This window comes from Aquarana catesbeiana, linkage group LG02 (assembly GCF_042186555.1).
Source record: "Aquarana catesbeiana isolate 2022-GZ linkage group LG02, ASM4218655v1, whole genome shotgun sequence".
Taxonomy (NCBI): Eukaryota; Metazoa; Chordata; class Amphibia; order Anura; family Ranidae; genus Aquarana; species Aquarana catesbeiana.
Genome location: NC_133325.1, coordinates 740,187,806 through 740,215,381, shown reverse-complemented (window position 1 = coordinate 740,215,381; position 27,576 = coordinate 740,187,806).

Below are 27,576 nucleotides of genomic sequence, written 5' to 3'. Positions count from 1 at the left end.
TCAATTTATCTTTTTCAACCTGGGCAATTTCCAATAACTTTGCGGATGACTTCTGTCTACGATGAGCCTTTACTTTAATCATAACTTTGCTCTCAATTCCAGCCTGATTCACATCATTGTCCAGAGCTGTGATTATACAACCTACATTACCGGAGTCTGTTAAACCGTTATCAGCTTTAAGACCCGATAGGAAGGCTCAATCATGTGCAGTGAACTTGGCTAACTTAAGGTTTGGGTTTAATCAAGATTACATGTTCTCTCTCTAAAGAAGGGGTCAGCCTTGCTGATTTTGCAGTCTTGAGTGGTATGTTATGCATGGTATACAGTGTTCTTGGTAACTGTCTGCTTGATCGCTTGTACAGAAATGTTAAAAAATGGAAAAACTATTTTAACACTCTCTCTTTTATTGTGTGGCCTTGGTTGAATTGGGCTTGGGTTTCCGGGAGCCATTGAGAAATCCAATAACCTATCTTCAATGTAAAGCTGAACTCCAGGTTGGTGTAAAATGCACAAATGAATGAAGTTCATTCATACATCATTAAAGTGACAGTAAAGATTTGGTTTTTATTTAAAAAAAAATAGCAAACATGTCATACTTTCCTGCTCTGTGCAGTGGTTTTGCACAGAGCAGCCCCAATCCTCCCCTTCTTGGGTCCCCCGCTGTCACTCCAGGCCCCTGCATCTTGCTGCGGGGGCCCCTGAACAGGCGTGTCCATTCACTTACGGATGGGGCTGCTGTTAGAAATCACGGGGGCCCCATACAGCCTACCTGACAGGGCCCCTGTCCGAAGGTGGCTGAGGACATCAATGGCTGAGGATTTATTTGTCCCTTTGGTGGACATCTCATTCACCCCGTGGTAGGGGGTATTTTGACAATGAGGACCGGCACCTAGGGAACCACAGGCTCCATCAGGCAGGGCATCTATATTACTCTGATCATTTCAAATACCTTAACAGGACACCACATACACTGCCTAGCTTTTGAAGGGAAGGAAGCCTTTGGGCTCACCAGCTGTAACCTATCCCAGATCACTATTCAAAAGTATATTTAAAAGCTGATATTTATAAAAGAGGCCCTCTTTATGGCTGTTTGATGCCTCTCCTTACTCCCCTTGGAGCCGGTCAAGCAAGATTTTCTTTTCTCTCCCCTTTTCTCCTTTACGGTGGCTTGGACTCCTTGTGCCTTCCATGTTTTGGTCAAATACCAATAGGATCTCCTGAGGAAGCTATGGGCGAAACGCATAGTGATCTATTGGTGCTAGCATTATGATCCCGTCAACTGGCCTTCAGATAGAAGAATATTATAAAGAAATTACACTCATTATTTTAGAAGCCACCCGTACAGGTTTCCTTGTTCAGCCTTATCTGTATTAGATGGGGGAATGTATATGTATAGTGACATATCCATGCACTTGTCTTTGTGACATGTTTTTATGATGATATTTAATACATTTAGATATTTTACCTATACCTTTGAGTACCTCCTTTTCCCCATTGGGATTATAGCGGCAGCCGTTAAAGTCCGTTTTTCTATTTAACTTTTTCCCCTTTACATTCTGGAAGTGGTGCCACGCATTGCGGGTGTTAGTCTCCATTTTGTTCTTCCCTTTCTCTGTATCCTCAGATGCACAAGTGAATGAATAAGAAGTGCTTCGAGGCTTACTGCTCATTCACAAACTGAAGCATTGTAAACACAATTTGCTTTGCTTCAGTGATGAATAAACACCGATCACTGTGTTCATATAGGAAAGGAAGGGGCCAGTTAACTACATATTTACCAGCCCCTTTTCCCGCTCTCCATCTTGAAACATCCCCCTTTGTGCCTGCAGCAGCTGTCAGTGGGAGAGGAGAGGAGGGAAGCCTGGTAGTGCTGCAGGGCACACAGGGGGGCCGGACAGCAGATGGAAGGGGCGCATGTGCTAGAGCCAATCTCCCTGCAGTGCAGCTGGAGAGGGAAAGAAAAGGAGAAACTGGCAGCACTGCAGGGGGAGGCAGAAGATAACCGGTGTCTGTAATAAGACAGTGCATCCTGACCTCCTGCTCAACAGGTGCCTGGGCCCTCCCTTTGAACTGATGGGGCATGGGCCCAGTACAGGATGGCTGGCTGTACTGCCTCATCACGGAGCACAGCTTGGTCCCACCCCTGCCTCCCCATTGGCTTAGTGGCTTGACAGCAGCGGGAGCCAATGACTGCTGCTGCTGCCTCAACCAATGATAAGGGAGAGACCCGGAGAGATCCGGCTCTTGCGCACATTGCTGGATCGAGATGGGGCCCTAGTAAGTATTAGGGGGGCCTGGAGGCAGTGCTACACACAGAAGGTGAAAAACATTCAACCTTTACAACAATAAATGTATTTTATAAAAGCAAGCAGTGTAAGTATCTGAGTTTAACTTTGTATCAGCCTCTTGTAGTTGTCTGTACAGTCCGTACAGCAAAGGTTGGATGGGGGTGGGGGTGCATCAAAAGGAGCCAGTCAGGTGCTGCAGTGCAAGGAGTCATGCAGATAGGTAGAAAGAGCTGAGTGGCAGTCACAAGTGGTCTTCATTTTGCTGCTTCTCCTTTTACTGTCCAGTCATAGGTGGGATTGGAGAGGGTGCCTGTGAGTGAAAGTAAAACCGCAGCAGAGAAGTTTAGGTCTCTTTCCCTGCTGACAAACATCTAAATAACAAGACGAATACAATTAAAGGATGTGAAAAGCAGCCCCATATCTAGGTCAGGAATTATCGCAGGCAAGTTTTTTTTTTTTTTTACCTTTAGCAGTCTCCATTCCCTTAAAGTGGTTCTAAACCCTTACTGTTTCCCAGTGAAGTGACTGGTCTGACAGTGGAGGTAAGTATGACATGTTTGTTTTTAAAAAAAAATAAAAAACGAACCTTTAGAATCCCTTTAAGTGCCAAGCTTAAAGTGGATGTAAACACAATTTTTTTTTTTTTTTATGTCATAATGTAGAGTATAAGATTTAGTATCATTTGAACCCAGTCTTGCCACAAAGAGTTAATCCAGCTCCGAGCAATCCTCTTTTATTGTTCAGTGAGATAAATCTTGACAAACAGAGAAAAACTTTGTCAAATCCTCCCCCTTGCTGTGAGTGACAGGTGATTTACATATCTTGTGCACTAGCCTAAGACATGCATTACTTTTTAATTCGCACCCCCACTCTTTTCTTCAGCAGCTCTGCAAGGATTGGCTGTTCCACACCTCAGCATGATTTGGCATGCTGAAGTCATGTGGTTACTTTCCTGTCTTTTCACTGGATGTTAGAGATCATAGCACAAGTTCAGTGTAAGAAATACACAGGAGAAATGCATATTGACAAGGGGAGTGTAGAGGTGGGCGGGGAGTCTACTGATTTCACAACTCCACCCACCGAGCACCAGACAACAGACCCACCCACAGAAACTGCAGTTTTTCGGGTCTCATAACAGACAGAGAGTAAACACGATTAGGTCCGACCTTCAGAGGTGGTCCCAGTCCGCCCATTCATGGTTGGGTAGAATTGGAGTTGTAAAAATTAATATTCTGCCCAGGGTGCTATTTTTATTTCAGATGATACCATATGGCGTACCCTTAGGCTTTTTTAAACTACTTAACTCTGTTATCAGTAGATATGTTTGGAATGGACGTAGGCCTAGACTGTCTAGATCTCTTATTATTAGATCCAAGAGAGATGGAGGCCTTGCCCTCCCAGACCTTAGGTCTTATTTCAGAGCAGCTGTGTTAACAAGAATATCGGACTGGAAATATCAAAGGGACTCAAAAAAATGGGTATCTCTGGAAATGGATCTCAGCGGCATGGACCTCTCTTCACAAATTTGGATTGCGGGGAAATATAGAAATTTATCCAAAACTACATCCCCGTTGTTTCGCTCCACTCTCATGTTGTGGGACTCGCTTTGCAAACTGTTTAAGTGGTCATATAACTCTCCACTCCTTCCCCTGTCTAGACATAACTACTTTCCACCTGGAAAAACTGACCCTGGGATGCGAACATTGAACCTAGGTCCTCACACCGTACTACATCATGTTACCAACGCATCAGGGATACTCCCCCTGTCTACGTTACTCCCCAACTCTAACATCACTCCAATGGAGCAGCGTTTGTACACTCTCTTCTGAAACCTCTGAGATCCCTCTCGGAACTATCTCCTTTGGAAGCTGCTTTCTCAGAGGATCAACCAGTGGAGAAACCAGTGTCATACTTTTATCAGTCTTTGATTAAATTACTCTCTCCGTCATTACCAATGTTTATACACAACTGGGAAGAGGACCTTCAAATTTCATTACAACCAAAACAAAAGTCCGACATCCTTACCCTAGCCCACACATCCTCCAGAGCATCTAGGCTTGCAGAAGTGAATTATAAACTTTTAACAAGGTGGCATTACACGCCAGTTATCTTACAGAAGTTTCTCCCACAGACCTCCCCATTGTGTTGGAGGGGATGTGGAGAAAGGGCGACTCACGCCCATATTTGGTGGTTCTGTCCATTGATCCGCCCATTTTGGCTGAACATTTTACACTGGATTAAAGGGTGGGAGGTTCCCAATGACCCGTGGTATGTCTTGTTCCATTGCTCAGGTAAACCAATCAGACCATATAAAAGATCAATCACTCCTCACTTACTTAATGCTGCAAAGGCACTCATTCCTCTATATTGGAAAACAACTTCCATTCCAACATTGCGTAAATGGATAATGAAAGTAGATCATGTTTACTATATGGAAGACATAACCTTTACTTTAAAAAACAAATCGGACCTTGCTAAAAAAATATGGTCCTGTTGGTTTGCCTTCAAATATACTACCGCATATGCTGATTATGTCTCATCCTAAGTGAGGTATTTATAGATCTTAGTACCAATGTTTCTGGGACTATGGACCTAGACAGACTCATACCCCTCCCCTCCTTCCCTCATTTCCCTCTTTTACCCCCCCCCCCTTCCCCAGCCCACCTCCTCACCTCTCCTTCCTCCTCTTTACTTCTTCCTTTTTGTTCTTTTTTCTCCTCCCTTTCTCTCTCTTTTCTCTTTATTTTACTGTGATGTTATATGAAAAAGTATGCTATTACTTGTCACTATACATGTTATGTGTTCTTCGAGCTACTCTTATATGTGAAATGGCTGTTATTTGACATATTGAGCAAAGTATGCTTTTCATGTTCTGTCTATTTCTTTCAATAAAAACTAATTAAACAAAAAAACAGACAGAGAGGAGACATTTGACAGGTAAAGATACATGCAGGAGGCATGTATATCCTTATAGATAACCCCTATGGCAATAGTTTAGAAAGGATGACATTGGGTTTACATCCACTTTAACCCTAAAACAAACCCTTTGATTATCATCAAAGCCATATGATTACCATGCTAGTCCTACGCTGAGATCTCATGACTTTATTTACAAAAAAAATGTGCATTATTGTTTCTTAGCCATATTACAGGTACAAAAAACAAATAATATATGCATACCTGTATATGGTATCACCATGATCGTCAGGAGCAGGAGAATTTATTTCAGGTTTTTATTGATGGTGGGTCATGGCAATGTCAAGAAATATACAGCTAAATTTACGATAAAAAAAAAAAAAAAATCAGGAATTACCCATTACCATTTATAATCAAATAAATGCCCAATTTATCCTGAAAAAAACAAGGTATAATATGCCTGGATGCATTAGGTAGCTGTGATAGTATGTGCTCTGCAGGGGGATTACTTGTAAAGTTGGACCTGTAGTAGGGAGCAAGAGCCGCATAAGCCAATGCCTCCTCTTAGTGATACCAACTGCGCTACATCTCTTACCCTGACTAGTGGTCTCCAGAGTGGTGCCAGCAGCAGGAAGAAAAGCGATCTGAGTGTGTTTGACAGGTGGCGAGGAAACGATATTTTGCCTCCTCACCACCTGATTTAAACCCATGATTGCCGTACAATGCACGCGATTGCGACGCGGTAGTACGCCAATTACAGGTTTAAATCAGGTGCAAGGAGGAGGCACTGTGTCCGGTGATCTTTGACTTCTTTCATGTTGTTCAGGTAGATCTCCACTTCTTTACGGTTGCCCACCCCTGCTATAGTCCATATAGAAAAAAAATTATAGCAATATGACTTCAAGGCAACTTCAGGGAATGCCTGGGTTATCTTCCTGTAATGTTGGATCCAAATCACATAAATGAAGACGAGGATCTGACTTAGGGCTCATGCACACTGCAGCTCAAAAACAAAACCGCTTTTACAGGCATTTGAGCTTTTATTTCAGCTTGAGGAAACTTGTGCTTTTTTGTGCTATTGTGCATGTTTTTATGGGACGTACTATACTGCATATTGGGATGATGGGATGATTGGATTATTGGCTGCAATACTTAGAACTCTCACTAGATGTCAGTGTACTATATACACATAAATATGGTAATGACTCAGTTGTTTCTCAAAATATGTTATTCTTTCCTGCAGTGCTTGATACAATGTTGCAAGAAGCAGTTGTTAATGTTTAACTCTTCACTTGCTGATATATATGCAGCTGTACAACAGGATACAGAAGTAATGTAAAAATTACATTTGACCTGTTTTTGATGGAATCCTGTTGTACAGCTGCATATATATCAGCAAGTGAAGAGTTAAACATTAGCAACTGCTTCTTGCAACATTGTATCAAGCAATGCAGGAAAGAATAACATATTTTGAGAAACAACGGAGTCATTACCATATATATGTGTATATAGTACACTGACATCTAGTGAGAGTTCTCAGTATTGCAGCCAATAATCCAATCATCCCATCATCCCAATATGCAGTTTAGTACGTCCCTGTTTTTATTGAGCTTCTTCAAGCTTCTTTGAGCTCCTTTAAGTTTTTCTGAGCATAAGCGTTTTTTTTTTCACAAACACTCCTTAAAGTCTATGGGCACAAGTCGGATAGTAGTACAGGAACCTTTTCTAAAGTTGGAGTGACTTAAGTAGTGCTAATTAGGATAGCTCTCATTGAATAAAATGGGACGTGACCCTACTTGTCTTGCAAGACCTTGTTTGTTTATCAAGTTAAAATTATTAAAAAATGTAGCTCATCTTGTAAAACACTCGCAGACCAAGTAACTCGCAATCCAATGTTTTGTACCTATTTTCAGGGAGCTCATTGGCACTCTGCAGGAGAAGAATTAAGCAATGCAAGGTAGTCTAAGGTACCACATGATATCTTATTTTAAGCACAGGTGTGGTTTGTAGCTTTTCTATCAGTTTACTTTAACAGAAGTCAGAAGACTAAAAGCATTTGGCTCTTTGGCTCAATGTAAACTGCATAGTGTAGTTCAAAAATAAATCTCTTTTTTTTGTTAGATATGAAGTAAATGGATGCTTTCACATTTGTGAAAAAGGCTTTTTCATTAAAAAAAATGAAAGACATTTTTATATATATTTTGACTCTTTATTTTAATATGAGGACATCAGGATTGTTTATTTGTTATAAATTGCCAGAAAAAGATATTCAGTCCAAACAAATAGTGTGCTTTCACAAAGTGCATGCACTGGCACTACTTTACAGCAATGCAATATTTTGGATTTTAGTGTTCATGAAGTTGACAGAATGAGAAAATGTTGTTAGTAGAGAAGATTAAGCAAGAAGACTTAAAATGGTTGTATACCTGCAAAACAAAAAAACAAAAAACAAAAAATAAAAATAAAACCTGTAAAGCAAACGCATAATGAGCTAGTATGCACTGCATACCAGCTCATTATGAAATACTTACCTTAGAACAAGGTCCCTGCATCACATCCCGGTCAACGTCGAGGGAGCTGACATTTTCCCCTTGGCGTTTCTTCCGGGTTCGCGGCTCCGGCGCTGTGAGTGGCGGGAGTCCTCAATTGCGGCAAGGTCCGGCACTATACGACGAACCTTCACTGCACATGCGCCACTGACGTCAGTGGCTGCATGCAGGGTGAATATCTCCTAAGGCTTACCTGTAGGTATTCATTTTACCTACAGGTAAGCCTTATTGTAGGCTTACCTGTAAGTAAAAATGTCAAAAAGGGGTATACAACCACTTCAAAGCCAGAAAAGTACAGCAGTTTATGTTTGCCATCTCCAAGACACCTTGGGTTTGATTTTCTTAACCACTTCAATACCTGCACCTTCACCCCTTCCTATCCAGTCCAATTTTCTGTTTTCAGCGCTGTCACACTTTGAATGATGATTGCGCGATCATGCAACACTGTATCCAAACAAAATTTGTTATATTTTTTTTTAGACAGATGGAGCTTTCTTTTGGTGATATTTAATCACCACTGGGTTTTTTCTTTTTTGCTAAACAAACAATAAAAATGTTTCTTAGTTTCTATTATAAAATTTTGTAAATAAGTAATTTTCTTCTTCACTGATGTGCACTGATGAGGCTGCACAGATGGGCACTGATAGGCTGCACTGATGGGCACTGATGAGGAGGCACTGGTGAGGCTGCACTGTTATGCGGCACTGATGGGCACTGATAGACAGAACTGATGGGCACTGATGGATGCTAATAAGTGGCAATAATGGGCAATAATAGGTGGCACTGGTAGGCTGCACCGATGGGTACTGATTGGCAGCACTGGTGGGTGGACACCGTTGGGGCTGCACTGATAATCAGAACACTAAAGATCAGTGCCTTGATGATCAGTGTAGATGTCCCCTGTGTGGATTTGCTGGTTAGCGGCTCTCCTCTCCTCACGCACTGTCAGCACTGATGGATGCTAATAAGTGGCAATAATGGGCAATAATAGGTGGCACTGGTAGGCTGCACCGATGGGTACTGATTGGCAGCACTGGTGGGTGGACACCGTTGGGGCTGCACTGATAATCAGAACACTAAAGATCAGTGCCTTGATGATCAGTGTAGATGTCCCCTGTGTGGATTTGCTGGTTAGCGGCTCTCCTCTCCTCACGCACTGTCAGCGTGAGGAGAGGAATGCCAATAACTGGCAAATCCTGTTTGCACTGTGACCAGCTGTGATTGGTCACAAGAGCTGCTGTGATTGTCTCTTTACCCTGATATGTGATCAGCTGTTTCAGTAGGCCACAGCAACCACAGATCACTGCCAATATGCCGCAGGGGGCGCGTGGGAAGTGTGATTATGGGAGGGCATCATAGAGCACCCTCCCAGTAATGTGTGACTGCGCTGTAGCCATCATTCAGCTATAACGCAGTCGTGAAGAGGTTAAGCTGGGGAGGGCAAAATCTGGTGCAGCTCTGCATAGAAACAAATCAGCTTCCAGGTTTTTTTTTGGTCAAAGATTAATTGAACAAGCTGAAGTTAGAAGCTGATTGGCTACCATGCACAGCAGCACCACATTTTTCACTCTGCAGTTTTAGTAAATGTATCCCTTTATGTCACTAGTATGTCTTTGTTCTTTTACAGGCTTTTGGGGGGGTGAGGGGGGGGGCTAACCAGCTTTTAACCAAACTCAAAAAAAGAACCCCATGCCATCCCATTACAAAAAAATGTTATTCCTCTAGTCATGCATAGTTATATGTACATATTAGTGAATTTATGATGGTCTATTAGAGAGCAAATTGGTAGCATAATGTTAGGACTATTGGCCTGACTTTGGTTGTGTAGTGAAAAGCAAATTGCCCGGGTCCTCACTTTTCACGATTAGTGAAAACGTGATCTAGTTGTTGGTAGCACTAGTAAAACTACTGGAATTTTGATTCAAGTCTAAAGTAGCATAGGAGTATTGACTTGTTTTTAGTGTCCTTAGTAAAATGTTGACTGTTCGCTCTGTGGAACCACTGGTAGAATGTGGTGTCCACACACATGCCTTAATTGCTTAAAGTGATTGTAAAGTTTTTTTTTTTCTTTTTAAATAACAAACATGTCATAATTCCTACTCTGTGCAAAGGTTTTGCACAGAGGCGGCCCTGATCCTTCTTTTCTGGGGTTCCCCGGCGGCGCTCCTGGCTCCTCCTCTTTAGACAGCAGGACTTGGCCCCGCCCCAGCTCCCGTGTCACTGGATTTGTTTTACAGCAGCGGGAGCCAATGGCCAGGTTCAGGTAGGATAAAGAGGGGCTCTGGGGGGCTGCTGCACAGAAGATTTTTTACCTTAATGCATAAAATGCATTAAGGTGAAAAATCATGAGACTTTAACTCCTTTAAGCTGAGCTAGGATATGAAAACATATCAACTGCACTCCAAACTTAGCTACTCTTGCTGTATTTATCGATTGTCATAAAAGTGACTGCAACTTGTCTCCATACGAAAACCCCTTCTTTGACACATTTCACCACTCCTGGCTTGCTCACGACTTCCCCCATCCTTGTGAACAAACCAGGAGTGGTGAAATACATCAAGGTTGGTTTTCAGGTGGAGACAAGTTGTATGCAGTCACTTTGTTGAAATTAATAAATACAGCAAGAGAAGCTACGTTTGAGTAGCGGGCGCAGCTGATAATTTTTCACATCTTGATGAAGAGTGGAAATGGATTTTAGTAGGCAACACCCAGATCAGCCATATATGATAAGTATGGATGGGCGAATGGTTCAGCCCGAACATAAGTTCAGGCCGAACTTTCAGGCCGAACTTTGGTTGCTTGGACGTTCGTCGAACAACGAGCATTGGGGGTTATTTACGAAAGGCAAATCCACGTTGCACCACAAGTGCAAACTACAAGTGCAAAGTGCACTTGAAATTGCACCTAAAGGGGTAGATCTGAAATGAGGAGAAGCTCTGCTGATTTTATTATCAATCATGTGCAAGCTAAATTGCTGTTTTTTATCTTCCTTGCCTTGTCCCCTTTGGATCTACAATGACTGCACTTCCAAGTGCACTTTCAGTGCAATTTCAAGTGCACTTTGCACTTGTAGTTTGCACTTGTAGTACAAAGTGGATTTGCCTTTAGTAAATAACCCCCAGTACGCAGTGTTTGCTGCAAATTTGAAAGCCGCAGTTAGTCTATGGGACACTAACATGAAAAACCAAAAGTGCTAATTTTAAAGGCTTATATGCAAGTTATTGTCATAAAAAGTGTTTGGGGACCTGGGTCCTGCCCAGGGGACATGTATCAATGCAAAAGAAAGTTTTAAAAACGGGTGTTTTTTCAGGAGCAGTGATTTTAATAATGCTTAAAGTGAAACAATAAAAATGAAATATTCCTTTAAATATCGTGCCTGGGGGGTGTCTATAGTATGCCTGTAAAGTGGCGCAGTTTTCCCGTGTTTAGATTAGTACCAAATCAAAATTACATTTCTAAAGGAGAAAAAGTCAATTAAAACTAATCGCGGCTGTAATGAATTGTTGGGTCTCCGCAATATAGATAAAACTATAGTCCATTACCAGGCCCTTTGGGTCTGTAATGAATATTAAGGGGAACCCCAAACCAAAAATTAAAAAAAAAATTGCATGGGAGTCCCCCCAAAATCCATACCAGGTCCTTCAGGTCTGGTATGGATATTAAGGGGAACCCCATGCCAAATTAAAAAAAAATGTTGTAGGGGTCCCCCCAAAATCCATATAAGACCCTTCAGGTCTGGTATGGATTTTATGGGGAACCCTGCACCAAAATTTAAAAAAAATGGCGTAGGGCCCCCCCCAAATCCATACCAGACCCTTATCTGAGCGTGCAACCTGGCAGGCCGCAGGAATCTGAATTGTACCAGGCCACATGCCCTCAACGTGAGGAGGATGCTTTGGGGTCCCCTTAAAAACATCTTGTCCCCATGTTGATGGGGACAAGGGCCTCGTCCCCAAAACCCTTGCCCAGTGGTTGTGGGGGTCTGCGGGCAGGGGGTTTATCGGAATCTGGAAGCCCCCTTTAACAAGGGGACCCTCAGATCCCGGCCCCCCCATGTAAATCGGTGGCGGGTACATTGTACCCGTACCATTTTACAAAAAAAAAGTGTCAAAATTAGTAAAAAAGACAGGAGACACTTTGGGACAAGTCCTTTATTAAAAAATAATAAAATAAAAATGTCCCGCGATGTAGATCCATCTCCCGCAGAACAAAGAGCCGAAAAAAAAAAAAAAAGCTGCAACAGCTCCGCCTCCATGGGAGGCTCCCGCCGAGTGACGCTTCTTCTTGATGACAGCTGTTATATAGCTGAGGGTGGGGCCACTCGGTGACATAAACGGTTGACCCCGCTTTCCTCTGACGTCACGTGGCGTCAGAGGGGGGGGCGGGGTCATCCGTTTATGTCACCAAATGATTCTTGAGTTTGTAGCTAGTGTATTATTCTCTCCAAAAAGGAAAAAAAAAAGTGCCACACCAGTTGTTGACAGTCCAACTCAGATTATTTATTTACTCATATTTTAAAGCCATGGGGGTTATTTACTAAAGGCAAATCCACTTTGCACTACAAGTGCACTTGGAAGTGCAGTCGCTGTAGATTTGAGGGGGACATGCAAGGAAAAAAAACAGCGTTTTTGCTTGTACATGATTAGATGATAAAATCAGCAGCGCTTACCCTCATTTCAGATCTTCCCCTCAAATCTACAGCGACTGCACTTCCAAGTGCACTTGCAATGCAAAGTGGATTTGCCTTTAGTAAATCAACCCCCATGTTTTTCTTGGGCTTTCTTGTGCTGCCTTCATCAGGGCTAAAAAAATAACTTATAAAGTATTAGAACAATTATACATTTTGAAAAGTACAATGTATAAGTAAAATTATGTCCTGTAATAAAACAAAAATACAGTAAAACCCTGGATTGCGAGCATAATTCATTCCGGAAACGTGCTTGTAATCCAAAGCACTTGTATACCTGTGGTGATACACATCCTGGATCCTTTTTGAGCACAGAGCAGTGGATTTTGAGCACTTTTTTATGAAGTACTTACATTGTGGGGACTTTATGGACTAATTTCTATTATATTTTTCTATATTTAATTTTTATTATATGTTGATATGAATTCTGTTTTTTATTGTTTTACAAAATGTATGTGTTTATGTACTGCATGATTAGTATTGGTTTCACATATGAAGTGATATTTGTGGTATCATCAGAATACTTATATATTTTCACTATATATATATGTAGCGGGCACCTACTTTTATGTAGGTGACCTTTTCTGAGTTTAAATGATAAAGTACAGTTTCGGGTAAAATTTAGGCAGGCTTGTACTATTATATCAGTCCTGGTTATTTATTTTGGGAACTGGGAGTGTTAGTATAGTGCAGGGTGTGGCCACCTGTGCTTGGACCCAGAGATGCCTCCTCTTGCTTTCAATTCCATGGTTTTGGAAGAGAGGTTGGACTTGGGATCTGAGTGACAGGCAGCTTGTAGGTGAGTTCTGGCCAATCATTAATTTGTTTGGCAGGAGGTGGGACTCTCATAAAAGGTGGGGTCACATGACAGGTGGTGTTGGAGTTCCAGAGAGGGAGAGCCCGCAGAGAGAAGTTCCCCTGAGGGGAGCCAAGTGGAGCCCCCCCTACGGGGAAGGGGGGGGGAACCGGGACACACAGAGGAGAGGAGTTGATGACACCGGACAGCATGTAGTCGCGGTTGTCGCTGGACGCCCCTGTGGGGAAGGGAGCGTGTCAGACTGGAGGGAAGGGACAGAGGAACCATTATTGAAAGAAGTAGCAACTAAGCGGACTACATCTGGGCAGTCAATTGTTTGTGAGTGGAACATGAACTATCGATCACGTGAGTGAAAGTCCAGGGGAAGGGTACTACCAGAGGCTGAGGGATGTTGGTACGCAAGTCAGCGAAACAGGTGGTGATGGCCTGTGACTTTGCGTGCAACAATGGCCCGGGATTTCAATCAGTCAGGCGGGAGGATTTATTCAGAGTAATCTCTTCTTTAGCTCAACTTGGAAGTACCATACAGACTGGAAGTAGTGGTAAAAAGGTGGCGGTAAAGCTCCAATCACAAATAGAGATACAGACTGTTCTAAAAAGTTCTGCAGGTGAAGAAGTTATTCAGAGTGACTCTTTACCATATATTTTCTAGTGAATCTACTTCCGTCTTCCCCACTAAAGAAATCATTCAGATTGATTTCTTATAGTCCGCATTGTTCTAAGTCTTTGCACGAAACAGGCAAAGGAAAAAATTATAAAGCAGTATAAGAGCATCTCATATATATATATATATATATATATATATATATATATATATATATATATATATATATACCGGCATACCCCACAATGGGGTTTATTTACTAAAGCTGGAAAGTGTAAAATCAGGCTTACTTCTGCATAGAAACCAATGAGCTTCTAACCTCAGCTTTGGTAATAAAACCTGCAAGCTCATCGGTTTCTATGCAAATGTAGTCTATTCGGGTCGAACATTGGCTGTTCGCCCGTTCGCCGAATAGCGAACAATTTGGGGTGTTCGCGGCAAATTCGAAAGCCGCAGAACACCCTTTAAAAGTCTATGGGAGAAGTCAAAAGTGCTAATTTTAACGGTTAATATGCAAGCTATTGTCATAAAAAGTGTTTGGGGACCTGGGTCCTGCCCCAGGGGACATGTATCAATGCAAAAAAAAGTTTTAAAAACGGCTGTTTTTTCGGGAGCAGTGATTTTATTAATGCTTAAAGTGAAACAATAAAAGTTAAATATTCCTTTAAATTTCGTACCTGGGAGGTGTCTATAGTATGCCTGTAAAGTGGCGCATGTTTCCAATGTTTACAACAGTCCGAGAGCAAAATGACATTTCTAAAGGAAAAGAAAGTAATTTAAAAGTACTAGCGGTAGCGCCAGCAGCTATAATGAATTGTCGGGTCTCTGCAATACTCATAAAAGTAATTGAAAAAAACGGCCTGGGGTTCCTCCACAGTGCATTACCAGGCCCTTCAGGTCTGTTATTGATATTAAGGTGAACCCTGCACCAATTTTGTTTTTAAAAATGGCGTGGGGGTCCCCCTCAAAATTCATACCAGACCCTTCAGGTCTGGTATGGATTTTAAGGGGAACCCCACGCCAAAATTAAAAAAAAAATGTCATGGGGGTACCCCTAAAAATCCATACCAGACCCTTATCCGAGCACGCAACCTGGCAGGCCACAGGAAAAGAGGGGGGGATGAGAGAGCGCCCCCCTCCTGAACCATACCAGGCCACATGCTCTCAACATGGGGAGGATGTACCCATGTTGATGGGGACAAGGGCCTCATCCCCACAACCCTTGGGGACCCCCAGATCACGCCCCCCCGTGTGAAATGGTAATGGGGTACAAATGTACCCCTACCATTTCACAAAAAAAGTGTCAAAAATGTTAAAAAAGACAAGAGATGGTTTTTGACAATTCCTTTATTAATGTCTTCTTCTTTCCCCGCTTCTTCTTCCATCATCTTCTGGTCTTCATTTGGTTTTCTTCCTCCATCTTGTTCTTCCCCTGCTTCTTCCTCTTCTTCCTCTGATCCTCTGCTTCTTCCTTCGGTCTTCTCATCTTCCCCCGGCGTCTTCTTCCCCGCTACTATTCTATTATTCTACGCTTCTATTCTTCTGACAGTTCTTATATAACTGAGGGTGGGGCATCCCTATGGCTTTCCCTGTGATGTCAGAGGGGGCGGGGTCACCCAGTTATTATTCAGCTTTGTGAACCTCCTTACTTATGAGACACTCTGACTCTAAAAGTTTCTCTTTTTATACCCAATCATGTTACTGACTTGTTGCCAATTAACCTATTTAGTTGCAAAATGTTCTTCCAGCTCTTCCTTGTTAGTACTAGGGATGAGCTTTATGTTCGGGTTGAACATGAGTTCAACTCGAACATTGGGTGTTCGCCTGTATGTTGAAAAACGAACATTATGGGGCGTTCGCACCAAATTTGAGCACCGAGTAACGCCCCATAATGCACTGCGAGAGCGCAGAGCATTGCTGTATGATGATTGGCCAAAGCATGATCCATGACCTGCATGCTTTGGCCAATCCAAGCGCCCTCAGCTAGGAGCCCTAATTGGGTGCCTTTGGCCAATCATGGCTCAGGGGGACTAAGTCCACGTCCCACACTATATAAGGCTGCCTGCACGTCGGCCCCGTGTAGTGTGTTGTTGGCGTGGACGGAGAGAGAGTGTCATTTAGATTGAGCAGGAGGGTTATTCAGTTAGCTGCAGTGTATTTAATATATATATATACAGTCAGTCTTGTGTATATATATATATATATATATATATATATATATATATATATATATATATATATACTGCATCCAGTGTAGCCAAGCCTATATCTGACTGCAGGCCATTCCTGGTGTACTTTTTGTAATATACTTCAGTACCGTGCACCCATAGTGCAGTTGCTACTACTTTTCTGGTGGTGTACACAATACAGCACACCCATAGTTGTTATTACACTTCTGTTAGTGTACACAGTACCGTGCACCCATAGTGCAGTTGCTACTACTTTTCTGGTGGTGTACACAGTACACAATACATACAGTGCACCCATAGTTCCTATTAGACTTCTGATGGTGTACACAATACCGTGCACCCCTAGTGCAGTTGCTACTACTTTTCTGGTGGTGTACACAATACATACAGTGCACCCATAGTTGTTATTACACTTCTGTTGGTGTACACAGTACCGTGCACCCATAGTGCAGTTGCTACTACTTTTCTGGTGGTGTACACAGTACAAAATACATACAGTGCACCCATAGTTGCTATTAGACTTCTGGTGGTGTACACAATACCGTGCACCCATAGTGCAGTTGCTACTACTTTTCTGGTGGTGTACACAGTACACAATACAGTGTAGTGTGGTTTTCCTAAACAAAATTTACAGCATGTCCGGAAGGCCACCAACTTCCGATTTTAGCAGGCAAATTTCCCTGCCCCAGTTGCTAAATCATCGAAAGAAATTCGGTCCCAGCCATCCACATGCTCAGCATCTGAATGCTAGCTTGGCCAAATTGCTAGCACTGCAACTGCTGCCTTTTCGGCTGGTAGACTCTGCCCCCTTTTGTGAATTTGTGAAATGTGTGGTACTTCAGTGGCAGGTTCCCATTTCTTTTCACGTAAGGCCATTCTGGCTCTCTACCAGCATGTGGAAAGCAATGTTTTGGCCTTGTTGGACAGGACGGTCAGCAGTAAGGTGCATATTACCGCATTATGCATTATGACTCATGGTCCAGCAGGCATGGAAAGGGACGTTATCTTTCTTTCACGACGCACTGGGTAACTCTGCTGGCAGCTGGGAAGGATGCAGGACAGGGTTCGGTATTGTTGGAGCTTGTTCCGCCACCACGCCCCCAAAATGCTAGTGGAGATTTGTCCTCTGAACCAGCAGTGCTCCATAGGTGTTCAAGGGGCTACGCAAGCACTCAGGCAAAAAGATGCCATGCGGTACTTGAGTTGGTCTGCTTATGGGACAGGAGCCACACTGGGGCAGAGATATTGTCAGCTCTGCAGGGGCAGGCTCAGAGGTGGTTGACGCCATGCCAGCTTCAGCCAGGAATGGTTGTATGCGACAATGGCACCGACCTCCTCTCCGACCTCCTCTCCGACCTCTGACAGGGACACTTGACCCATGTTCCCTGTTTGGCTCACATCCTGAATTTGGTGGTGCAGCAGTTCTTGAGCAGGTACCCGGGCTTACAGGATCTCCTGAGGCAGGCCAGGAAAGTCTGTGGTCATTTCCACCTGTCATATAATGCCTGTACTCGGCTGGCTGACCTTCAAAGGGAATGCAACCTGCCCAAGAACCGCCTCATTTGTGACATGCCCACCAGGTGGAACTTAATGTTGGCAATACTGCAGCAGCTGCACATGCAGCAGAGGGCCATCAATGAGAACCTGTGTGAGTATGGCACAAGAACAGGGTCAGGGGAGCTTGATTTTTTTTCACCATGCCAGTGGCTACTGATAAAGGATGTATGCACTGTCCTGTCACCATTTGAGGAGGCCACGAGGATGGTGAGCAGTGACAGTGCATGCATCACTGTCCCTCTTGTCTTCCTGATGTAAGCACATGCTTCGTGGAATAATGGACAGGGCACTTGAGGCAGAACAGCAGGAGGAAGAGGAGGACTTCCTTACCTCTCAAGGCCCCCTTTATCCAGATAGTATTCCTGTGGGCCCGCCAATCACACAGGAAGAAGACAAGGAGGAGGAGGAGGAAGATTGTGTCAGCATGGAGGTGGAGGATAACACTCAGCATCAGCAGCAATCTTCAAGGGATTGTTTTTAGTCCCCAGAAACCCATGGAGTTGTACGTGGCTGGGAGGAGGTGGTTGAGGATCGTGTGATCCTTAGTGACCCAGAGGACTCAGGATCGAATGCCTCTGCAAACTTACGCTGCATGGCCTCTCTGATCCTGCAAAGCCTGAGAAATGACCCTAGGATTTGTGGTATCAAGGAGAGGGATCATTACTGGCTGGCAACCCTTCTTGATCCACGTTACAAGGGTAAGGTTGCAGAACTTATCCAGTCTTTGTAGAGGGAGCAGAGGATGAAACATATTCGGGAGGCCTTGCAGAAAGGTTTGTGCAATGCGTTTTCAGAGCCTGGGAGGTTACAACTTCCTGGTGCTGGACAACGTGTTGCTGAGGCTTCGTTCAGTCACAGAAAGAGCGGTGGAGAAGGTGACCCGCTGACCGATGCCTTCAGACAATTCTTCAGTCCTCAGTCGGTTCCAGCAACCATCGCCCGTGTCTGAATTACATGGTGCAGGAATATCTAGGGGCAAGATCAGACTTGGAGACCTTTCCAACAGAACATCCACTGGGTTAATGGGTCTTGAAGATGGACCACTGGTCAGAGCTTGCTCAATATGCAATTGAGCTACTGGCCTGTCCTGCATCCAGCGTTCTTTCTGAACGCACATTCAGTGCTGCTGGATGCTTTGTAACCGATCACAGAGTGCGCCTGTCCACAGACTCTGTTGATCGGCTCACATTCATAAAAATAAATCAGTCTTGGATCACCAGCTACCAAGCACCTGATGCTGATGTAACCGATTGATTTTTCTATGGATGTGGGATCCTTTGAAGACTGCATATGCTGAGTGACTATCCTATTATGCTGATATCCCATGATGATAGCTTCTAAGAATATTTTTGATTCAGGGCACCACCACCACTGCCTAAGGCCCAATTTTTCTGCCCCTGTTTAACAGGGGCGTGTAATTACAATTTTTGATCAAATATTTAACAGCAGGGCCCGTTCCTGCGGTCAACAAGAGTATCTGTGAGGCTTTACAGTGTTGTGCCACCACCGCCACTACCACCACCACCGCCTAAGGACCAATTTTTCTGCCCCTGTTTAACAGGGGCATGTAATTACAATTATCGCTCTAATATTTCACAGCAGGGCCCGTTCCTGCACTTAACAAGAGTATCTGTGAGGCTTTACAGTGTTGTGCCACCACCTAAGGCCCAATCTTTCTGCCCCTGTTTAAGGTCTGGCCCCCCTACCAGGGGATGGCCCCCCTACCAGAACACTCCGGACAGTGCTCTCAGCCATTGGCTGAGAACGCTGATCGGGAGCCGATTGGCAGACCTTTTCCGATCATGCCCCTTCGACAGAAGCTGGCCGAACTTCTGTCAGACCGAATCCAGTACACATGTGCTGAATGTTGGTCGGTTTCTATTGAACCGGCCGATGCCACCTTACATTCAGCCCATGTGTGCTAGGCTTTATATTTGTTTTTTAAAGACCAACCAATGCACTTTTCTGGGCTAACAGCAGATCTAAATATAATCTCAACCTGAATTGAAGCTCCAACATTTTACAGTTTCACTTTTTCTTGTACCTACTACACATATATTCTATTCTTCTACTTTTAGGGGGTTGGTGATTGACGGTCATTGGCTCGCTGCTCTGCCCCCCCACCATGCTCACTGGAGCGCTGGGCTGTGGAAGGGGCTGGAGCGGCCAGCGCAGGCTCTCAGCTGCTCACTGAGGTCCGTTCCAGACATGTGGGCGGATCCCGACTATATGGTCACGATCTTTCTTGAGCCCGGACCAGCTCTGTGACGTCAGCCAACAGCGGGCTTCAACTGTCTGCTGAAAATAAGTCACAGAAGTGAAGAATGGATTGCTCTCCTGTGATCCACAGGAGTAGTACAGCCAAACAGCTTTGGCTGTACTTGTCCTTTAAGAGATCCAAAATACTGTTCTGTTTGTATACAATCCTATATTCGATTGGTCCACCTCATTCCAACTACTACTCAACATTTTATGTTTTCTTAAAAACATTGTTACAATAATTTACTGTTTGCTGAGAGGTCAAATGTTTGGTTGGGAGATCAGCCCAAAAGTTCCTTAAACTTTTTATGCAACTCTATCATCATTATCTTTGTCATCATCAATGTTATCATGATGACCTTCATTCATTATTCTTATCATTTTTATTGCACCACTATAATCAGCTTCATTATATTGACCATCAGCTTTTTAAAACATATCACCTCATTTATGACTTTGCCAATCATCATTATCTTCACCTTTGTTATCATTATCATTATCTTTACTATTGTACACTATCATCCTTCCTGTCCTATTGCTTCCTTCATTGTCCTCTTATTATCCTCATCTTTCTCTATCTCCACCAGCTATTTCTTCCTTTTTATCGCATTCACTATGAACAGAATGTTGTGAATTTAAAGTAGATGTAAACCCAAATTGAATGATATTAAGTTGGAAAAATTACTGTATATCATAAACAATTGTCATATTTTTTAAAATAAAATACTTTTTCACCCTTTGTTACATCTCAGCACTAATATAGTTACATAGTCAGGTTGAAAAAAGACACAAGTCCATCTGGTGACACCAGGACTTTTTTTCAGAGAATAGGTGCAGGAACTCCCCCTTTCCAAGTCAGTCCTTGTCTCCACCACCTACCCATCTCCGAGGACGATTCCTTGGTTCCACCCCCTACCCACCTCCGAGGAACGTTCCTTGGTTCCACCCCCTACCCACTTCCGAGGACTGTTCCCTGTTTCCACCCCCTACCCACCTCCGAGTACCATTCCTTGGTTCCACCCCCTACCCTAAACAAAGACCTTTGTGACAGGATTACCTGGTGCTATCTTAATGAAAGCAGCAGATTAAAAAAAAAAAAAACTCCTGTAATAACATTAATTAAAGTAGAACTATAGACACTTTTTTCATTTTGGATATAGTAAGAGAGGGTTACAACCCCTGTCAGATTTTTTCCACCATCTGTGTCCCATTGTGGAGATTTCCGATCACTTCCTGTCCCATAACCAAACAGAAAGTGAGAGGAAATCCCTGCAAAATAAGAAAATTCCTTGGGGACCCCCAAGACACCAGAACTAGTGTCCCCATTGGAAATTTTCCCCTCTATTACTTTTCTGGGGACAACCCAAAATTTGGGATTTTCTTTTAATTTCACTGATAATAGTAAAAGGGACAAGTAGAGAGGGTGGGTCTCTTTAACGGGAGCACAGAGAGCAATAAAAACTGACAGGTGTTCTAATACCTCTCCAGTCTATCCAAAATGAAAAAGATTTAAAAAAAGTTTTGCCTTTAGTTATACCTTGATATTAGAGCTTTTTGACATCTAATTTAATTACCTCTGCCCTCATTAACTGTGTAAACAAAATAATATATGCAGTTTTCTCATAATGTCGTTCCTGCTGTCATTGTCTAACATTTATTTAGAGTTTCTGTTATGTTCTGTGTTAAACTTCCTAGCATATAAATAGAATTCTTAAAAAAATGACTTTTTGCTAAGCTGTAATTGTCTACCAGTAGAACTCATTGTGTCTCTTCATTTTTAATGTGCTTGAAAGTTGAAACATCAAGGGAAAATTAAATGTGAATGTGAATTGTGTGAATTTTCTGTTAAAGCTATTGACATGACATTGCACTGCAGGCTTAAAGTGTTACTAAACCCACAAGCCCACAACAGTAAAATCAGTCTGTATATACAGTAAAACATGCTTGTTATACCCATTGTCGAATCTAAGGGGTTAATCCTTTGCCTTGTGTAAAAAGGCTATTTGATCCTGCCTTCTCTGTTCCTCCCCTTCTTCCACTGTCCCCAAACCATCTTGTGATAACACAGAGCCTTGGGGAAAAGCTTCACATGCTCAGTTTGGTGTGTATTGCTAGAGAGTATTTTTTTCCCTGGGAGATTACATGTGATCAGCACAGGGCCAGTCAGCACTATCCAGACAGAGGGTCAGGGATCCTGCAGCCTGATGGGACATTCAGAGCGGAATAAAAACTCCTCCTACAAGCTTTAACTAGACACTGATAGAAGTCACAAGACTGCTATATACTGCAGATGAGGAATGGTATTTAGCCGCTTATCTTTACAAACACGATTGCATTTCCATGTTCTGTGTACTGTGGGAGACCATATATAGATATAGTGAATGCGGGGTCCTGGGTTTAGTAACAAAATTTAGGAACATTGTGAGGTGAAAGTAAAAGCAATATGAGTATGTTCTTTTTTATTAACATTATATTTACTTGAAAGCAGGTGGAGTTGGGGAGGGTTACCCCTAGTAGATAGGTGGCAGTGAAGTTTTGGGAGCCAGTTCGGGCCTGGGACAGAAAGAGAAGGGGGTGGGCATAGCAGGTCTCGCGGGCATGACGGGAACAAGGAAGCTGGAGCAAGAGAGAGAAAGAGGCCCTGGGAGGCCTAGCTGTGGACAAGGGATGTTCCTGGACTTTGTTGGGTTCCCTAAGGGATAGAGTGAGAGGGATAGAGTGAGAGTAAGGCAAAACTGTCCTTGGCCCATGTGCAGCCCCCCCCCACCCACCAAACCTTATGCCAGCCAAGCATCAACTACCTGGCCGTTGACTGTAATCTTAGATTGTAAGCTCTATCCTGTATAATAATAATTGTTAAATAGCCATTATTTATTGAGTCATGCCTTTCTTATACTGACTGGAACATTGAGACAATGTTCCAGTAAAGAAGTTCTATTCGGAGTCTGGCCTCTGTGTGAATTTGTCCACATCTTACTGAGTCGTGTCACCGGTGTCAACCTGGTGGCGAGTCTGAGGAAGAATAGGGCCACTGTTTGGATACCCCTGGGAGTGATCGGGTAGAGTGGCACAGTCAGTAGGGTGGAGAGGGAATCTGGTCTCTGGCCGCCATCCACACATCGGGCAGAGTTGTAGGGTAAAGCTATGTGATTGCCCGGAAGAATTATCTATGTTATAGATGACCTGACTATGGCCACGGGCGAAGCAACCTTTCACTTGCTAACATACTTATGAGAACATTGAATTACTAGTGAATATGCAGTACCTTAATTAAAGTGTTACTAAACCCACAACAGTAAAATCAGTCTGTATATGCAGAATAGCATGCTTGTTGTACTCACTGTGGAACCTAAGGGGTTAATCCTCTGCATTGTGTAAGAAGGCTGTTTGATCGTGTATACACATACACAGATCCTCCCTCTTCTGCACTGTCCCCCTGGACAATTCCAATAAGACACAGTGAGTGGAGTCAGGCTGCACATGCTCAGTTTGGTCTCTATCGCTGGAGAGAACATTTCCTGCTTGATCGGAGCTAATCAGGTCACATAGTATTGACATCACACATTAGGGCGTATATACAGATCCTAAATCACAGCCCAGTCCCTCCCTCCTCCTCCATGCCCAGTAACTAAAAAGAAAACCCACAGTGGATGTGATGTCCCATCTTGATTGATGGATGGTCCACCTCCCATAAAACCATGAGGACACAGGATTTAGTGGATTTCAAGAGGCAGTGATTCCCATAAATGAGATAACACTACTGTACATGCTACTGCACTGTTCTGTTTTACACATGCAGTAATCAGCTATGATGTCCATTCTACCTGGCACCCCACTGCCACCTTGCTAACACCCTACCACCTCTCATCCTCATCCTCATCACACCTGGCACTCCACTGCCACCTTGCTAACACCCTACCACCTCTCATCCTCATCCTCATCACACCTGGCACCCCACTGCCACCTTGCTAACACCCTACCATTTCTCATCCTCATCCTCATCACACCTGGCACCCCACTGCCACCTTGCTAACACCCTACCACCTCTCATCCTCATCTTCATTACCCCTGGCACTCCACTGCCACTTTGCTTACACCCTACCTCCTCTCATCCTCATCATAACTGGCACCCCCTGCCACCTTGCTAAGACCCTACCCTCTGTCATCCTCATCTTAATCTTCATCACACCTGGCACCCCACTGCCACCTTGCTAAGACCCTACCCTCTGTCATCCTCATCTTAATCTTCATCACACCTGGCACCCCACTGCCACCTTGCTAACACCTACCTCCTGTCATCCTCATCTTCATCACGGCAGGCACCCTACTGCCGCCTTGCTAACACTCTATCCCTTGTCATCCTCATCCCCACCCCCCGATAACCCACTGGCAATCTTCTAAACAACTGCATTGACAAAGCAGCTTATTCCAATGTTGTGAGGACAAGGGTCTCTTCCCCACAAATGTGTTGTGACAGGTAACATGGTCTGTGGACAGGGGCTTATTGAAATATGGAACACTATCTTAACAATAAAGAAGCCTCCCCAGGAGAATGATAAAGTGTTACTAAACCCACAACAGTAAAATCAGTCTGCATATGCAGTAAAGTATGCTTGTTATACTCACTGTGGAACCTAAGGGGTTGATCCTCTGCATTGTGTAAAAAGGCTGTTTGATCCTGTCTTCTTTTTTTTTTTATTCTTGGGAGAGTGCATGTGACCAGCACAGGGCTGTCATGAACAAGTGTGACCAGATTGTGTGGACTGCAAAGAGGAAACCAAAACGCATGTAAAGTGAATAAGAATAATGTTAATTTAAGATAAGTGATATAAATAAGTAAACACCCCAAATACAAATAGTGCTCAACCAACCAACAGAAACCCACAGACAACAGATAATATATACAGCTAAAGGGAAGTAACGAAATCAAACACGTTAGCCCGGCTAGGATCATACACAGGGGATCAGCAACTGAACAAGGGCAGGATAGGAGAGGGAGATAATGGATGGGATCAGGCTTACAAGGGAACTGAAACACAGAAGGGACAGGATCAGGATGGGATCAGGTACAGGCTCAGGTGCAGATACAGGTTACAGGGTTCAGGATACAGGTTGCAGGTACAGGTCAGGGCGCAAGGAAGAAAGATACCAAGGCAAGCATGTGAGGGCTTGCCGGGTATTTATGGGACTGCCAGTGATTGTCCTCATGTAACACCTGAGCGCAGGCAGTGTTGTCTGCTGCATACTGCCAGGATATATCCGCTGGTGGATGTCAGTACTGCGGCCCAATGATGACATAACACCAGCAGGGAAAGACTCTCCTGACAGTTCCAGACTGCCAGAAGACACCTGCTGGTGGACCTCAGTACTGCACGCCAAATGATAGATCTTACCAGCGGACGGACCCTTTCCTGACAAGGGCCAATCAGCACTGTCCAGACAGAGGGTCAGGGGTCTAGAAGCCTGATAGGACAATCATGGGAGAAATGAAAACTCCTCCTACAAGTTGCTTTCAGCACACTTTGATACAAGACTGCTCTAACTGCTATATACTGCTGATGAGAAAAGGTATTTAGCAGTTTATATTTACTAAAATTATTGCATTTTCATGTTCTGTGTACTGTGGGAGACCAGATATAATGAATGCAGGTTCTAGGTTTAATAACACTTTAACCGGTTCCCAACCCGGCTGACGTCTATATACAGAGGCAGAATGGCACCCCTGCGTGAGACCCCGTACCCATATGGGGTTTCCTTTAAGAGCCGCCAGAGGGCGCGCACGCACCACTGCATGGCAGGGACCCGATTCACGATTGCCGCTGGCCACGCGTGATCGCATGCACGAGCGCCAGCATGGGGATGTGTGTGTGTGTAAACACACAAATCCCTGTGCTGTCAGAAGAGAGGAGACATGTCGTTTGTTCCTAGTAAGTAGGAACAGCGATATGTCTCCTCTCCTACTCAGTCCTATCCCCATACAGTTAGAACACACTGAGGGAACACACATTTAACCCCTTGATCGCCCCCTAGTGTTAATCCCTTCATTACCAGTGACATTTATACAGTAATCAGCTAATAATCGCAGATCAATGCCATTACATGTAAAAAAAAGAAATAATAAAAACGCCATAAAAATGCCATAAATCTTTCCCATAGTTTGCAGACGCTATAACTTTTGCGCAAAATAATCAATATATGCTTATTGCGATTTTTTACCAAAAATATGTAGAAGAATATATATTGGTCTAAACTGAGACATTTGTTTTTTAAAAACATTTTTGGGGATATTTATTATAGAAAAAAGTAAAAATATAGTTTTTTTTTTCAAAATTGAAAAAGGAGATAACTAATGCGCAAACCTATACTACACTAAAGAATGATGGAGTAGCTGCCAACATGCAAAGTGTTCACACACAAAAAAAAATTGAAAAAGGGAAAGGTATGTGGTGCTAACTCAGCTTAATAATAAATAGTAAATACTAACTATATAAATGTGCAAACAATCCTATAGTAAATAACACTACAGTGGCCGTGCTAGACTAACAATGAATAAAATAATTCAATATACATAACAATTATATATTGCAATCATACTCTTCACAGTGCAAATAATGCAAAAATGCTTGTAAAGTGCTTCAAAGTGATATAGGTGCAAAACATATATTCCAATAGCAGGAGCCTTCCCAGTGACAGTTCATATTAAATGTGATAAAAATAAAAATAAAAACAAAAATCCAATGACAAAAACTCCCTAGTGCCAGTTCATATGAAGAAAAAAGTGCAAAAAAATTTCACCATCCGATGTGCGCCACTCATTTGCCCCAGCCTCTTACCTCACAGGAAGACCCCTACATGTCTAGTCAAGCTCCTAAAATGGGTAAACGCTGGATCCTCAACGATTGACCCGCTCCCACGGGTATCCACAACGATCCCAGACCACGGAGGGTTTCAGGCGCATCCAATGTGGTATTACCACGTAATAAAGAAGGGGGGCTTCATAGTGTAGTATTCAAATACACTTTAAGAAAAACGAGTAGTAACTTACAGTTCAGCAAGATCAATACAGCTTAAAACATGAACTTCCGGTCTCGGCTGCGACCGAAAGCGACAACACCCCTAGAGAGGAGCTGGATGTCACTTCCGGTTGCGGCCAAGTTTATTATTGAGTTAGCGCCATATACCTTTTTTTCAAAATTGTCGCTCTTTTTTTGTTTATAGCGCAGAAAATAAAAACCACAGAGGTGATCAAATAGCACCAAAAGAAAGCTCTATTTGTGGGAAAAAAAGGACGTAAATTTAGTTTGGGTACAACATTGCATGACTGCGTAATTACTCGTTAAAGCGACGCAGTGCCAAATTGTAAAAAGTGCTCTGGTCAGGAAAGGGATAAAACCTTCCGGGGCTGAAGTGGTTAAGTGAAAAAAACAAATGGACTGATGACCCCATCCTTCTTGCAGAAACCCTTATTTGACTGTTACTTTAAAGCAATAAAGATCTTGTGGAAAATATTGCCTTGCATTCATACCAATAGAAGCCATGCATTTACAAGATACTTCACCCTAATGGTAATAATATATTTAGTAGAGCATTTTTAATAGAGCTGGCATTTCATCTGAAATTTACTTAAAAGTTGACATTTTAAGCTTAGAGTATTCGTTTAGAATGCGCTGGAATCTAGGAAGATAATTAACTTCATATTCACTAAAAACT